Genomic DNA, 14,239 nt, shown 5'->3' with positions numbered 1-14,239 from the left:
AAGTGTATCTCCCCCTCCCACGCCCCTTACAAATTTTGTGATCCCAGCATCACTATATTACTGAGGTCAATAAAGAGGTAACGAGCTTTCGATTCCACTAGTGATGCTCATGGGCACACAGAGAAGATTACGTGATCCCAACGGTGATGTTCAATGTTCATGGCAGCCAACGTGTTAAAAGATTAGCCTGCCAGGCTTTCCAGTTATATTAGGCTATATTGGTGTGCATATAAGTGAAACAACGACATATGTGCAACGTCTTGTAATATATTGATAATGATAGTAAATATATTTATGGAAGCATAGATTAAGTACATTTAATGTAGGCAATGACTAATGACATTCATATATTTATACAAATTAATAATAAAAATATCATTTAAAGTACATATGGTCCTATTTTCCCGCACTAGTGCGTAAAATAGCACTTTTCGTGCGTATGTCAAAAGTTTAAAGGGCCATGTGGATTTAAAACACTGCCTTCGGTCGTGTTTTAATTTATCGCCACTCGTTCGAATTTCCTCTTTTCCGCACTTGTATCGTAAATAACTATTCGCCGCCCTAGGCCCCAGGCCCTGTATAGCCGCCTCTTTCAATAGCACTTGAAAGAGGGTTCTATGAGGTTCATGTTGTTCTAACTAAACAGTGATAGTGATACGTTTCAGCACTAGAACATTATATTTTTCACCACACCTACTCGGAAAGGCTTACTTTGCACTTCAAAAACTGATAGCAAAGTTGCATTTTATTCACATGTGAGGCAAAGTAATCAAATGCAAGTTTTGAGTTGTTTTCTTATGTTTGCTGGTAGAATTGACTTTTATGATGATTTTGGATGATAAATATTTAATAGGTAACATTAATTTGGATTTTATTTTGTTTGATATTTTACATTTAATATTTGCTTCGGGTTGGTGTGGTGAAAAATTTTGTGTTTCATCCGGGGGCAAATTTTGTTTAACCCTCGCGCTTTGAAACCCTCGCAACGCTCTAGATTCCATTTTTTTAACCACTCGCTACGCTATTGGTTCAAGTTTGGAATTTGGGGGGGGGCGAGCTGCTCCCGCTGCTGCTGGAGGTGGCCTGACAATAGGGCTGTTGACATGAATCGCGAATATATAACATGTTATATGTTTACCATAGCATAATATTAGAATGCTGCAAATTATATTTGCAAGTGTAAATATGCTTAACAAATTATTTAAAAATATTAATCAAAAATTATCATGATAGTATTAAGGTTCAAATCTATGTAACAGCTCATACGAGTTAACATGTTTTGGTAATGTATTTAGGACGATCGACCACCTCAATGTAGACGAGTTGAATCTTAATACTATCACGATACAGGATACGGATTTAAAGGACATTGTTGCTTTAGCACGTGGCTAGGTATAATAGAGGTAGGTACGGGAGCTAAACCGTCCGTAGGTATAAAAGAAATAATGGTTTTTGTTAAAAGCTTAGGGTCTTAGGCGTAAAAATAAGGCATAAGTATATACTATAATAGTAGATGCAAATAATCCAACTAGCTCCAGGATGGTAGTGTAATACGTGGTTCGTATGCGTGCATGTGCCTCCATCAATTGGTTGAACAAGACAGATTCGAACTGTCGACCTCCGTCTGTGGTGATGTGAAGAGCATCAAGCATGCCAATGCCAAACCGAGAGATCTACCAAAACCAAACCAATCTACTAAAAGTTTGCAAAGCTAACCGTTTCTACTACTGTTTTAACATTGTTCTATAGATAAATTACTTGGCTATCGGTATGGTATTTGCGGATTCCTGAATTCGACGCCACTTTTATTCTACACGTCGTGAAAAATATTGCGGCGTCGATTTTGCCTTCCTTTGTGTGACGTAACACAAAAAAAACACATACATTTTCTTCATTTTGTGTTACATTCTTGCATATTTTTGTGAATATTCCATTGTGTTACCTACACTTTTTTGCAATTCACTCGTTTACGGGTTTTACTAGTGCTGCACTCTGGCAACAGAACATTGTATTCTCTATCGCCATAATTTGTGACGTTTTCAACCAAAAGGTTAACATCGTCGGTTGTCGACGAGGCTGATTTCAAATTGAAGCTTTATGGAAATAGCGCCTTATTGACAACAGATAATAAGTACCCCTTTGGTTGAAAATGATACATTTGTCCCTATTAACATAATTTAGCCATAATTATAAACGTATTCATGAAAGTATTTTTCAGCTTTAGATGTGCATATGCAGTCATGCACATCTAAAGCTGGAAAATACAGACTTATAAATCGAAATGTAATAAGTGACTTATGAACATATTCCGATTGATCAAACTTTAATTATTCTATGTGCGGCAATTAGCACTGTACGTAAATACATACCTATTTCGAAAATTTTACCGGTCATATGTAAGTACTTACTGCAACTACAAAACGTTGTGCGAATAGTTAAGGTGGTTCGCTTTCCATACAAAAAACAATTGCGTTATATTAAGTAATTACACACTATTAGGTACTTAATTGTTTTTTGTATGGAAAGCGAACCACCTTAATTGCCAACGAGAGACGATAAATTGAAACACGATCTAAGGGAGTTCTACTTTTCGAACATGTATGTTTGGGACTGCTTCTAACTCGACTTAGCAGAGATACTATTTTCTTGCGCATGATTGCCAGAAAACTTTTACACTACATCTACGAGGTAAGCCCAACAGCATTCTGAATGCATTGTTATACTGCACTTTTAATGCATTGTAGGCTCGCTTCGTATAGTTAACCCACAGGCCGCTCGAGTAAAAGGAATGGCAATATGCTCTAAAGAGCGTTGTACCTTGACATTACTGATATTATTATTAACATAAAAGGTTTACATTTGCTCCATGTGAAGCTGTTGAAGGAAAGAAAATTATAAAACTCATGAACTTTCCTTTTCAATATTTTACTGACAGGTGAATAGGTTCTAAAAATGTAGTGCAATTTCCTTTACCTTCGTATTTTCACGGATACGTCCGAACATCTCATATATGCTACTTGTATTTCAGTCAATACAAACAGTACTGAGGCGAGGTTGACTAAAGTAGCTTTTATACCTAACTATTCGTATCTTCTCCTGCAATTGGCGACTGACACGAAGACGTCAGACGCCCGAGGCGCGCGACGCACGTCCGGTGCCGGCGACTCAGCAGACTCATTCTGGCTGCTTGTATCAGCTCCTGAAATTTGAGAATAATTATATTTAGAATATTTGTTTAAAATGATTTTATCAGTGCAACATAAACTTTAATTCACTTTCATAACTTTCCTGGCTTATTTTATATAGGCCCTACATACATAGATGGCGCTAGAAATAGGTACGTAACTTTTATGAAAACCTAAATGTTAAATGTTTTAAAATTATGCCTGCTTATATGACCTTGTATTATCGTAGTTTATATAAACTGATATGTCGTTTTTACAAACACTCCCTCAGTGGACTTGTTGTACAAAGTAGCAACAAAGGTCTTTCAAATTCTGAAAGTGTCATTACGGGATTGTCCATATGAGTATGACACCAACGAAACGGCCAAGCCGTACTGTTTGACCAAGATGTTGGCTTTATACTGTTAGAGCTTATAAAGTTAGGAATGACAGAGTAAAAGTCTTGGTACCTACTACGGGATCTGATAACTTTTTAGTGTAAAAGCTTTATGCAACTAGTCTTGGCAACACTTTACATTAAATGTTTTGGTGGGTTGTTCTAACCTTAAAAGTAGTATACTAGAGGTAATTGAGGTAAACTGAAAAAAAAAACCCGCCAAGTGCGAGTCGGGCTCGCGTTCCATATATATGTATATTACACAATTTTTAACAATCAGTGCCGGATTAAGATATTTTGATGCTATAAGCATTTCTAGACCATGGTGCCCCCTCTCCCTAGGGTCATCAAGATTACATTGATTTTTTTGGTAAATTGAGAGAAGTTCAATGCCGCATTACAGCTGAGAATGGAAATCAGTCACATCATTTTATCACGAAAATTGACAGTGCCGTAGCAGTAATGTTGCAACAGAGTACCTAATACTGCTGCAGTCGCCACCCGAATGTCACCTTTATCATATCTAAGAAAGTGATTGAAACGCGAGCGAAGCGAGCGTGAAAATTTTTCGATATAAAAACGCAATATGATAGACAGTTGTACATTTTTACTTTTAGTATGGAAATCAGTCACATCATTTTATCACGGAAGTTGACAGTACTGCAGCAGTAACGTTGCAACAGAGTAATGTTGCTGCAGTCGTCACCCGAATGTCACCTTTGTCATACCTTAGAAAGTTATTGAAAAGGCGAGCGAAGCGAGCGCGAAAATTTTTCGATATAAAAAACGCAATTTTACTTTTAGTCCGAACCAGGCCCGAATCCAGGATTTCATACAGAGAAAGGATGGGACAGTTTTCTATCAGCCTAGCTTCGCATAGGGCTCGATATTTAAGGCTCTCAGCGAGGTTGTTTTCATGCATAAAATATGCAAGAAAGTAGAGCTTGGAATTGACCAAGTGAATTGAATTGGCGAAGTGTGAGCAGTAGGCCCAGCTGCGAAAGAGGAAAGCTTGGATTTGGATCCACGCCCAAGTGTAATTACTTAAGGCAGAAGATCAACTTTGCCGTAAGGCAAAAGGCCTCGCATAAGACCTAACGCCGAACCGCAAAAGAGTGGGTTGAAATCGAATCTATGCATGTAGTCACACCTCTTCTACTGCTACCGATTGTTTCCCAAAGAAATACGCGCCATTATTTTTGCAAACTAGCTTTTGGACAGCTAAAAAAAAATCGTGTGGTAAAAACGATGTGTCTGTCCCTAATTTTAAAATTTGTTCACCTTTTTCAACCTGGCATTTTGGTGCCCCCCCTGAACGTGGTGCCCTAAGCACGTGCTTGTTTTGCTTATTGGTTAATCCGGCACTGTTAACAATGTATTTTTTATGTGAAACGTGAGTGAAATCTAACACTTTAAACTCTCGCGTTTTGTACACATATTTAATTACACAAACGGGTCTACCGCGTTTGGACGCGCGTTTGGTTGGCGTTTGTGGGTTTGTTGGGACGTCAGTCTTTCCGTGACCACAGCTGGTGCAACTCAGCTGAAACGTCGGAATTTAAGGTAAAAAAACAATGAAATTATATCGCGGTAGACCCGTTTGTGTAATTAAATATGTGAGTGAAATATCTTTAAAAAATCCGTAGGGGTCGGATCTAAAACTGTAATAAAGTCCGACTCACGCTTGACTGTACATTTCTAATAGGTTTTCCTGACATCTATAGGTATAGACCTATTTTATGTATTTTTTTCAAAATTTTAGACCTAGTAGTTTCGGAGATAAAGGGGGGGGGATGGTCATTTTTTTGCCTATTTTCTTGAATAACTTCTAAACTGTTTATTAGAAAAAAAATATATTTGAGATCCTTACAATAAGCTCTTTCATTTGATATGTAACATCATATAGTTTGAAAAAAAAAATTTTTTAATTTTTAATTTACCCCTCAAAAGTGGCCCCCGTGTTTAAAATTAATTTGTTTACGTTACATGTCCATATTTGGGTCACAAACTTACATATGTGTACCAAATTTCAACTTGATTGGTCCAGTAGTTCCGGAGAAAATCGGCTGTGACAGACGGACAGACAGACAGACAGACAGACAGACAGACAGACGCACGAGTGATCCTATAAGGGTTCCGTTTTTTCCTTTTGAGGTACGGAACCCTAAAAAGGACTATAATTATTAAAATCATTTAAATTAATTAAGGTAAATGTGCGGAAGACTGTCAGGTAAGACGACAAGCTCTTTCAATCCTTCAACTCTTGCACTTGTACATTCTCTACTTACAGAAGTTTTGTAGAGCAGAATAAGCGAGGCACCCATGTAGAGGTAGTGTAGGGACGCTCGGCAGGAAGCAGGTGGGCTGTCGATCACGTGTTGCGTTCATTCAGCCCAATTCCCTAGAGTTGGAGCTGTAGCTAGGTTACTGTCCCGGCGGCATTAAGTGCCACACCATTCTCCTCGAATCTTCTTGTTTTCCTGCAGAACAGAAGAACATCTTTAAGTTCGTTTTCTTTCAGTGTGTCTTTACCGAATGTATTATATCGCGGTGCCGCATACATGAATTACATGATAAGTTCGCCTTTGTACTAATGATGTGTGTTCTTTCATGTTTTATGTTTCTTTTTGTACAAGGACTATACCAATTTTAATAACAAAACTTCCGTGAGACACAGACATATTAAATATATTAAAAACGGGTCACTCACGTATTTGACAATAATACCATAAATGAGGGTAGTTTCTCGCCCCCCTTGCCGCCACCGGCGCCTGCGCCGAGTTATCGGGCGCGGAGAGCTGCGGCCCGCAGTCTGCGCCGGTCCGTCACCGTAAACGCAAGCTCCTGATGACACTCCTCGGTACGGAGTGAAACATGTCGAGCGTTTTTCGACTTAAAATACGTGAGTGACCCGTTTTTAATAAGGACTATACCAAACAAACTTAAGAATATCCACAAATGGCTCAAAAACAAATGAAGGGACCGGGTGTGGTGTCTTCTCGGAGGACCTGAACATATACATCTCAAAACCCCTGGGTTACACTGGGAACACAATACGGTATTCCAAGCTGAATGTGTAGGAATAATAGAAGCTTGCAATGCGATAAAAAGACGGAAGTAAAACAAGAAAATATACTAATACTGTCAGACAGTAAATCAGTACTGCAAGCACTAGGTAGCTACAAACTTACATCGGAACTCATACTTGAATGTCATCGAGGCCTCACTGAAGTGAGCAAAGAAGGCAACAAAGTAACAGTATAATGGATAAAGGGGCATAGTGGATCAAGAGGAAACGATGCAGCGGATGAACTGGCCAGGAAACGTTCAGAAACCAGCTAGACCAACATCACAAACAGCTTCACAATAAGTACTGGACTAAAATGTACACCTGTAGGCAGACCAAAGAACAAAACTACAAGCTTACACCAAAATATTACTAAAAACACCCAGACACCAACTACGCAAAATAGTAGGATTAATCACAGGACATAACAGACTAATCCAGCGGTCGGCAACCTTTTAGCAGCCAAGGGGCTATTCACAAATTACGTCATTTCAAATTAGGGGGGGGGTCTGGACATAGGATGACGGTAGCATGAAGTAGGAGGAAATGGGGTCATTTGAAGCATGATTTTTGGATGATTATAGGGGGGGGGGGGGTCAAAAATCGACAAAAATCGATGACGTAATTTATGGACAGCCCCCAAGGACCAAATAGTAGTTACCGAAGTTGATGCGGGCCGCACTTTGTTAATATTTATGACTTTATCAGACATTGTCGTTTGTCAATATTACATACAAAATAGCCTAGGAGGCTCGCGGGGTGCAAGTGAGAGGTTCGCGGGCCGCTAGTGAAAGGCTCGCGGGCCGCAAATGAGAGGTTCGCGGGCCGCTTGCTGCCGACCGCTGCACTAATCAAACACCTACATAATATGGGTAAAACAGACAGCCCCATGTGCAGAGTGTGCATGGAAGAAGAAGAAACAGTAAAGCATATTCTCCTACACTGTAGGTAGAAGGTAGAAGTATACAGGAACCAATACCTAGGGACTCCGTGCACATTGAAGGAGGCAGTTAGCAACCTGAAGACACTGCTAGGTGTCATGGAGGAGCTGGGGTGGCTATAGTTCGTTTTTTTTAGCATTAGAAAGAACTTGGAAGAAGGTATGCAATCTTGACACGTCTTTTAGTTGAAAAACGCTTTTTAAAAATCAATAACTATTACTCATAAGAATAAGAATAAGAATAATTTATTTCTAAAAACTGTTACAAACATAGTTACCAGGGGCCCCCGCACTAGGTTACACAGAGTTTCGTTATCGTGTGCAGGTCATACTATTAATATTAAAACTTACATTTAATACTTAAAACTAAAAATTAACAATTAACATAGTCTAAGGTAAAAATTACAGTGAAGTGACACTTCGCAAAATAGCTTCTGTCTCTGTGTAACTCAGTGATTGAAGTAGCTTATAGGTAGTGTTTTTGGCCTCATTTGCAGTGCTATCTTTTAAATCACAGTGCTTGAGAATGGCGTTGTAAGTTGCTGCCTTTATGTAGTCCCCGAAACATTTAGCAAATGCAGATGATACTTTAGGTACCGGTAAATTAAATATGCGCTTTTAAGGAGCGAATTGTAACAAGTCAAGTGTTTAGATGATATATGGGTGATCACAACTATTTTATGCAGAAACAGTTGACGAACGGTAAGAAAGCAGAAGAATATAAATGAACATATTAGATTCATAATTGTTACATATTTGCCGTAACTTATTTTTAGACTGTGTTTTTCAATTAAAAGACACATCAAGATTGTTTACCTTATATTTTCTAATGCTAAAAAAAAAACGAACTATAGAGTAGTGCTACCTCGTTTTCACGCAAAATAGGCCAATGGTTGTCGATATGCGGAAAATGCCCAGTATAACTAACTAACTAAGGGGATCCACCAACATAGGTATGTATCCTTTTGTAGTTTTGCTCAACCTATAAACACAATTTTTTTGCTCTTAAGTAGTAGTTTTTGATGGTGTTTGATCCATTGATCAGTGACCCAGTCTCAGTTTTTCTGATAAACAGCTGTCTTAATGGACTCACCGATATGTTTTGCAGAAACCTGCACCTTGTAGCATACACCTTGTTTTCTCAGTCAATCTCAATATAAATAAATATATTGGGACATTTTTACACAAATTGACTAAGTCCCACGGTAAGCTCAAGAAGGCTTGTGTTGTGGGCACCCAGACAACAATATAATTATTCAATATACAAATATCTGTCTCATCAAACAAATAAATTCCCTAACCAGGATTTGAACCCAGAACCATCAGCTTCACAGGCAGGGGCTAGGCTAGACACCCCTAGGCCAGACCGGTTGTCAAATATAACCAAGATATTCTTTTGAACAAACTGCCATGTCACTGCTGGTTTCAATCTGTGCCCTTCATAATCTACATACTTACTGCTGTCTGTCTCTCATGCAGTCTAAATTAAGTGTGGGGTACAAACTTTGTGTCAGTCGAAAGTCGAAACCCTCTTGCCTTTTCTGGGAATACTTCTAGCTCGAGACAGAGGTTAAATATGTGTCATAGCGGCTCCGCCAGCACCATGCACCATGCTGTACAGTCCATACGCACGAGGGAATACCATGCGGACACGAAGATTTTTTTAGCTTAAGTTGTTGAATTGCGGCACTTACCTCCAACTTCGGCTTCTCCATTAATTAATATTTTTTCAGTACCTCGTACCTCTACTGAGTCTACTGTTTCTTTTATTAGAATTTATTTATTGTATTTGTAAACCAACAAGTGTCAATACTGTCAATGTCACTGAAAGATGGCACTAGAAAAAACCGATTATTTTTAAATTGTCAAGAGCTAATGTCAGAACGTCCCTACTAATTTTGACAGCTCCCTTAAAAAAAAGAATGTCTCTGGTTTTTGGCTTCCAATTATTGGGGCGTACATTATTGGGTCGGGCTTTCTCGACCTGTACCAATAATGCGCAGCCCAATAATTGAAAGCCAAGGGACTCAAATTAGTGGACGCGAATTATGGGGTCGTACATTATTGCCCTGTGAAAAGAGTGGCTTCGTATTATCGCCCCGGACCAATCTTGCGCGGACCGAGAATGCTCAACCCAGGAATGTACAGCCCAATAATACGCGTCCACCATGGACGCCAATTATTGGGCTGTACATTCTTGGGTTGAGCATTATTTGGTTGTACATTAGTGGCTCCCTTACCCCAGGCTGACGCAACTAGGAACAAATAAAGCTTTTGTATGGAATTTGGTGACCTAGCCATAGCCAAAAAAACAAAATTAAAAAATTAAACGTCAGTGCTATTTATTTGTCAAGTCAACTGTCAGCCACATTGCTTTGTTGCTTGTCATGGCGGTTCGCATGTTTTACTTACGTATTTCTTGCAATTTTGTTTTTAAAAGCCTTCGTTATTTTCCAAAACAGTCAAACGTGATAAGAACATACGGTGAGTCAATAGATTTTGTTGAAATGCCACCGAAAACTAAGTTGTTTAAGTGCGAAATATGTGGCAATTGATACGCTCGCGAAAATCACAAAAAAGGAAGCTTATGGCGAAATTTCCATTAGATGAAGACCGGTAAGTATTGCTTTAGATACTTTTAACCTTATTTTGGTGTAGCAGGCTATTAACACATCGAAAATTAGATATTTCATATCCACTTTCATTGTGAACTAGGGATGTCCTACAAGTATCGATAACTGCAGCCTAATTTTTTATCAATGTAAATAGTAAAATAAAATGAATGAATTTCCTGATAACTTGCATGCAACATGACTATAATTATTTCTCCGAATATTTTTAGTGGAAAATTATCTATCATCTGTGCATTAATGGAATGGACATTATACTTATATATTGTTGGAATCAAGTAATTATTTAAGATTTTAACCTAAAATATAAGAAAATGTATGTGTGTGTGTTTTAATGATTAAATGTTTTCAGATGCAGGCAGTGGGTCAAATAAGTTGTAAAAGAAGACTTAATTTTATTATTCAGGAATATAATATTAGAAAAAAAAATTATCAGGTGAACACACATTTTCCTCTGTTACCTGTGGACCGTTGAACCGTCGGGATGTATTTTAAATTAATTACATTAAATTATTAAACAAAAATCATTTTACGTATTTTTATTTTAACAAATAAAAATCGTGTTCACATTTAAGTCCAACCATGTATAGGTCCACTCAAAGAATACTATAAATAACATACGACTTAAATGTGGACTCGATTCTAACCTGATTTCGAGTACGAAATTTGTTGACCCCTGTCCATGCCCATGCCTGCCCATGTTTCAACCCTCCCCAATTTATCGATATCGAAAAAAATACGCAAACGTGTAGCATACTACACTATTTAAGTCTGTTATGTTCTTTGACAGTTCTTTGTCGTACATGTTGATAATGATTGGAGAACCAAACATAGACACAGACTGATCAAGTCGCTAGTATGGACGTCCCGTCTCTTAAAACGTAGTGATTATATTCTCTTTGGGGCAACATTTCACAGTGCTCAGCGTTTAGTTATACTTGGTTATACGCAGAAAAAAATCGGTGTATGAGTCTAAACCAAGGCCTATTGACTTCCTTGAAACGATGTGACCCTTCAAAATTGTGCATGTGTTGTCCGTTCCCAGACGAGATTGCCAGTAATTAACATCAAAATATTTTACTACAGCAACATTGCTAGAACTGGCTTTGTCTATAGATGCGATTTCTAGGAACAAATCAAATTATTTTGATTTGTATTTTATGAAGTAGTCATATGTAAATTATTATTTATTTTTTGATATATGTATATTATTATCTATTATATTTCAGTTTTTCTTTGTCTATGTTCATAAAATCTACGAAGGGTAGACGTGCCTCTACCCTCCTTGATAAAATAAAAAAAAATCTTTGTCAATTGGCCTCTTTGATAGGCCTTGATTTGGGTCTGGCCGGTAAGAACATAGACAAGATAAAAGTCTGTAATGTCAATGCTGTCATTTAAGTCATTTAATGCAAAAATATCAATTTTCATATAAAACGATTTATTCACTTGAAATATATTTATTTACCTATTAATTTTAAAAATAAAATCTATTCATATGTACGAGCAACATATCTAAATGCGTCTTCGCACAGACTTAGTTAAATTTAAACCGTTGTCTCTCTTCCTTCCTTGCTGTATGTATCCGGCAATGGCGACTTTATCAACAATTCTTATCCGGATTATGGAAAGCCCTAATGTGTGTGTGGAAACCGTTGTAGTAAATCAGAAACAGCGATAATTTCAAGGTAAGATATATATTAATCTTTAAATAAAAATGAGCGTGCTAATTACCAAATTCAAATATAATAATTTAATCTTACTATCCCCGTAAGTCCCGCGGACGCGTCCGAAATTATAATCAAAATTCAACATAGATGTAAAACCCCACATTGTTTAAGCTGGTAACCCTAGGAATTAGCGACGTTAGTAATTAGGAAGATAGATTATATTGTTTAATTTTTTGACTATTTTGTTTTAGAAAGTGAATCAGCAGATGGCTTGAGCGTGAGATAATAATATAATCCTGGGCCGTCATATGATTTCTTGGAAAAAGCTCAGAAGGGCACGTATCTGCCGCATATCCAAACTAGTTTCCCGGTGACCAAGAACGCTGCGCGGAGCTGTGAAGCAGAAAATGTCCGATAACCGGATAGATGTAATAACAACTTGTAACCATTTGCCATATCAGTGTATGTATTCACATGTATTATGAAAATATTTATATCTTAATAATACGTAACTTTTTGTTACCTTTTATATTTCACGAATTTCTGAATATAGTACCTAATCATTATCTTTTAACGTATTTTTTTACTTATTTGTGAAATGCTAATTTCAGAGCCCAACAACGTGCACACTAGCGCCACTGCTAAATAATCGTGATTATTTAAATTTAACGACATGTATTTAAAAAAGGGGCCGCTACGGACTGTATTGTGTATTTAGGTACCTTTTGAATACATCAAACTAGATTTTATGTTGCTGGATTCGTCGATCTATGAGCTCAAAACAAAAACGGCCGTTTTAACTTTGGACGGGTAGATTGACGAATCCAATAACATAAAAACTAGTTTAATGTATTCAGCAGTGGCGCTAGTGTGCACGTTGATGGGCTCTTAAAAACCTGACCCCAACAAAAAAGAAAAAAATACAAAAAGAAATTCCCTCTCTGGGATTCGAACCCAGGACCATTAGCTTCCTGAACTGGATTACTGCCAATACCCGCTAGGCTAAACGGGTTGTCAATTCTAATTACAATGGTATCCTACCAGAGCGCTAGTAGTATAAACGAACTTTTGAAAGGGACATTTTTTTGTATGGAGTTATCGTTCTTCTCCTAGTGAGTATTATATTCTTTGGTCTAAACCATGAATCTAGTACAGACCTATAATTGGATCAGGCATGAGGGGTGGGGGAAATGACCGAACGGGATAGCTTTATGTATCTTTCAGTAGGAGTAACAGAGAAAGCGCTATTATTGTTTGTCCTTGTCACAGTCTCACATTTTTATTCCCCACCGTAAATTTTGTATGCTTTGCTTTATGGTGGGCAACAAACCAATTCGACCAATCATATTATCGCATATGTTCTGTCCCTCACGGACGCACGCGTCTAGCACATCCTATATTAGGATCATCTATGCTCTAATCTAGAACATGTAAAGACATGTAACCATCTGCTAGGCAAAGTTTCAATACCCTTAGCCCAGAATGAAAGTGGCTGAGAGGCAAAGAAGTTGGCAAGGTAATTTTTTAGGTCGCCGGAATTTTCGAATTTCTTTTCACGAAGATGCCGTTTCAAAGCCCGAAAAAGATGATAGCCGGAAGGTGCTCAAGGCTATAAGGTGGGTGAGGTATTGTTGTCCAACCGAACTCCTCTAGAAATTTACAGGTCATTTTCGCCGTATGTGGTCTTGCATTATCATGAAGTAATGATAATTCGAGACGTTTTGGCCTTTTTTCTTTAACAGCGTTCGCCAACTTCTGTAGTTGATTCGCGTAGGCTTCGGCATTGATAGTCTTCCAGTAACTCCCAAAACAACATTCCTTGCGAATCCCAGAGAACTGACAAGAGAAGTTTCTGGCCATGCGGGACTGCTTTTAGGCTGTGTTGGTGGCCGTCGGAAGGCATCCAAAAGGCTTTTCGTGTAACGTTCTCATACAAGACCCAGGACTCGTCTCCAGTGATGATTGACTCCAGGAAGCTCTTTCTTTGGGGGCGCAGCAGCAGACTTTCACTAATGTTGACACGTAATGCACGTTGAGCATCGGTCACAGCATGAGGCGTCCCTCTTGACAAAACTATGGTAACCCATCGACTGCAGATGGCGATCTATGGTACTGTAGTGATATTTTAGAGTTTTCTCTAAATCCCTGGTGGTGGAATCCGGATGCAACTCAAGCTCGCGCCGCAATGCTTCTTCGTCAAAAGTGATGGGGCGACCAGTATGAGGAATGTCTTTTAGATTTGTGTCTCCTTCATTAAAGCACCGGAACCAATTTCGTACTGTGCGATCGGTACATAGTAGTGTTTGGGCCAAAAGCAGTGTTAATCTTATTTGCTGTTTCCCTCGAACTGGTTCCCAATGTGTGTTCGTAT

At 38.3% G+C, this 14,239-nt stretch overlaps 1 long non-coding RNA gene across 1 annotated transcript in view; it reads left to right on the top strand.

Annotated features, from left to right (window-relative positions):
* LOC134794986 (uncharacterized) overlaps nucleotides 1-14,239 on the top strand; it is a 207,723-nt gene that overhangs the window by 114,462 nt on the left and 79,022 nt on the right. The gene's annotated exons all lie outside the window — the stretch shown is intronic.

The sequence above is a fragment of the Cydia splendana genome, chromosome 11 (assembly GCF_910591565.1).
Source record: "Cydia splendana chromosome 11, ilCydSple1.2, whole genome shotgun sequence".
Taxonomy (NCBI): Eukaryota; Metazoa; Arthropoda; class Insecta; order Lepidoptera; family Tortricidae; genus Cydia; species Cydia splendana.
Note: the sequence above shows the minus strand (reverse complement) of the source record. Positions and strands in the feature narration are given on the sequence as shown.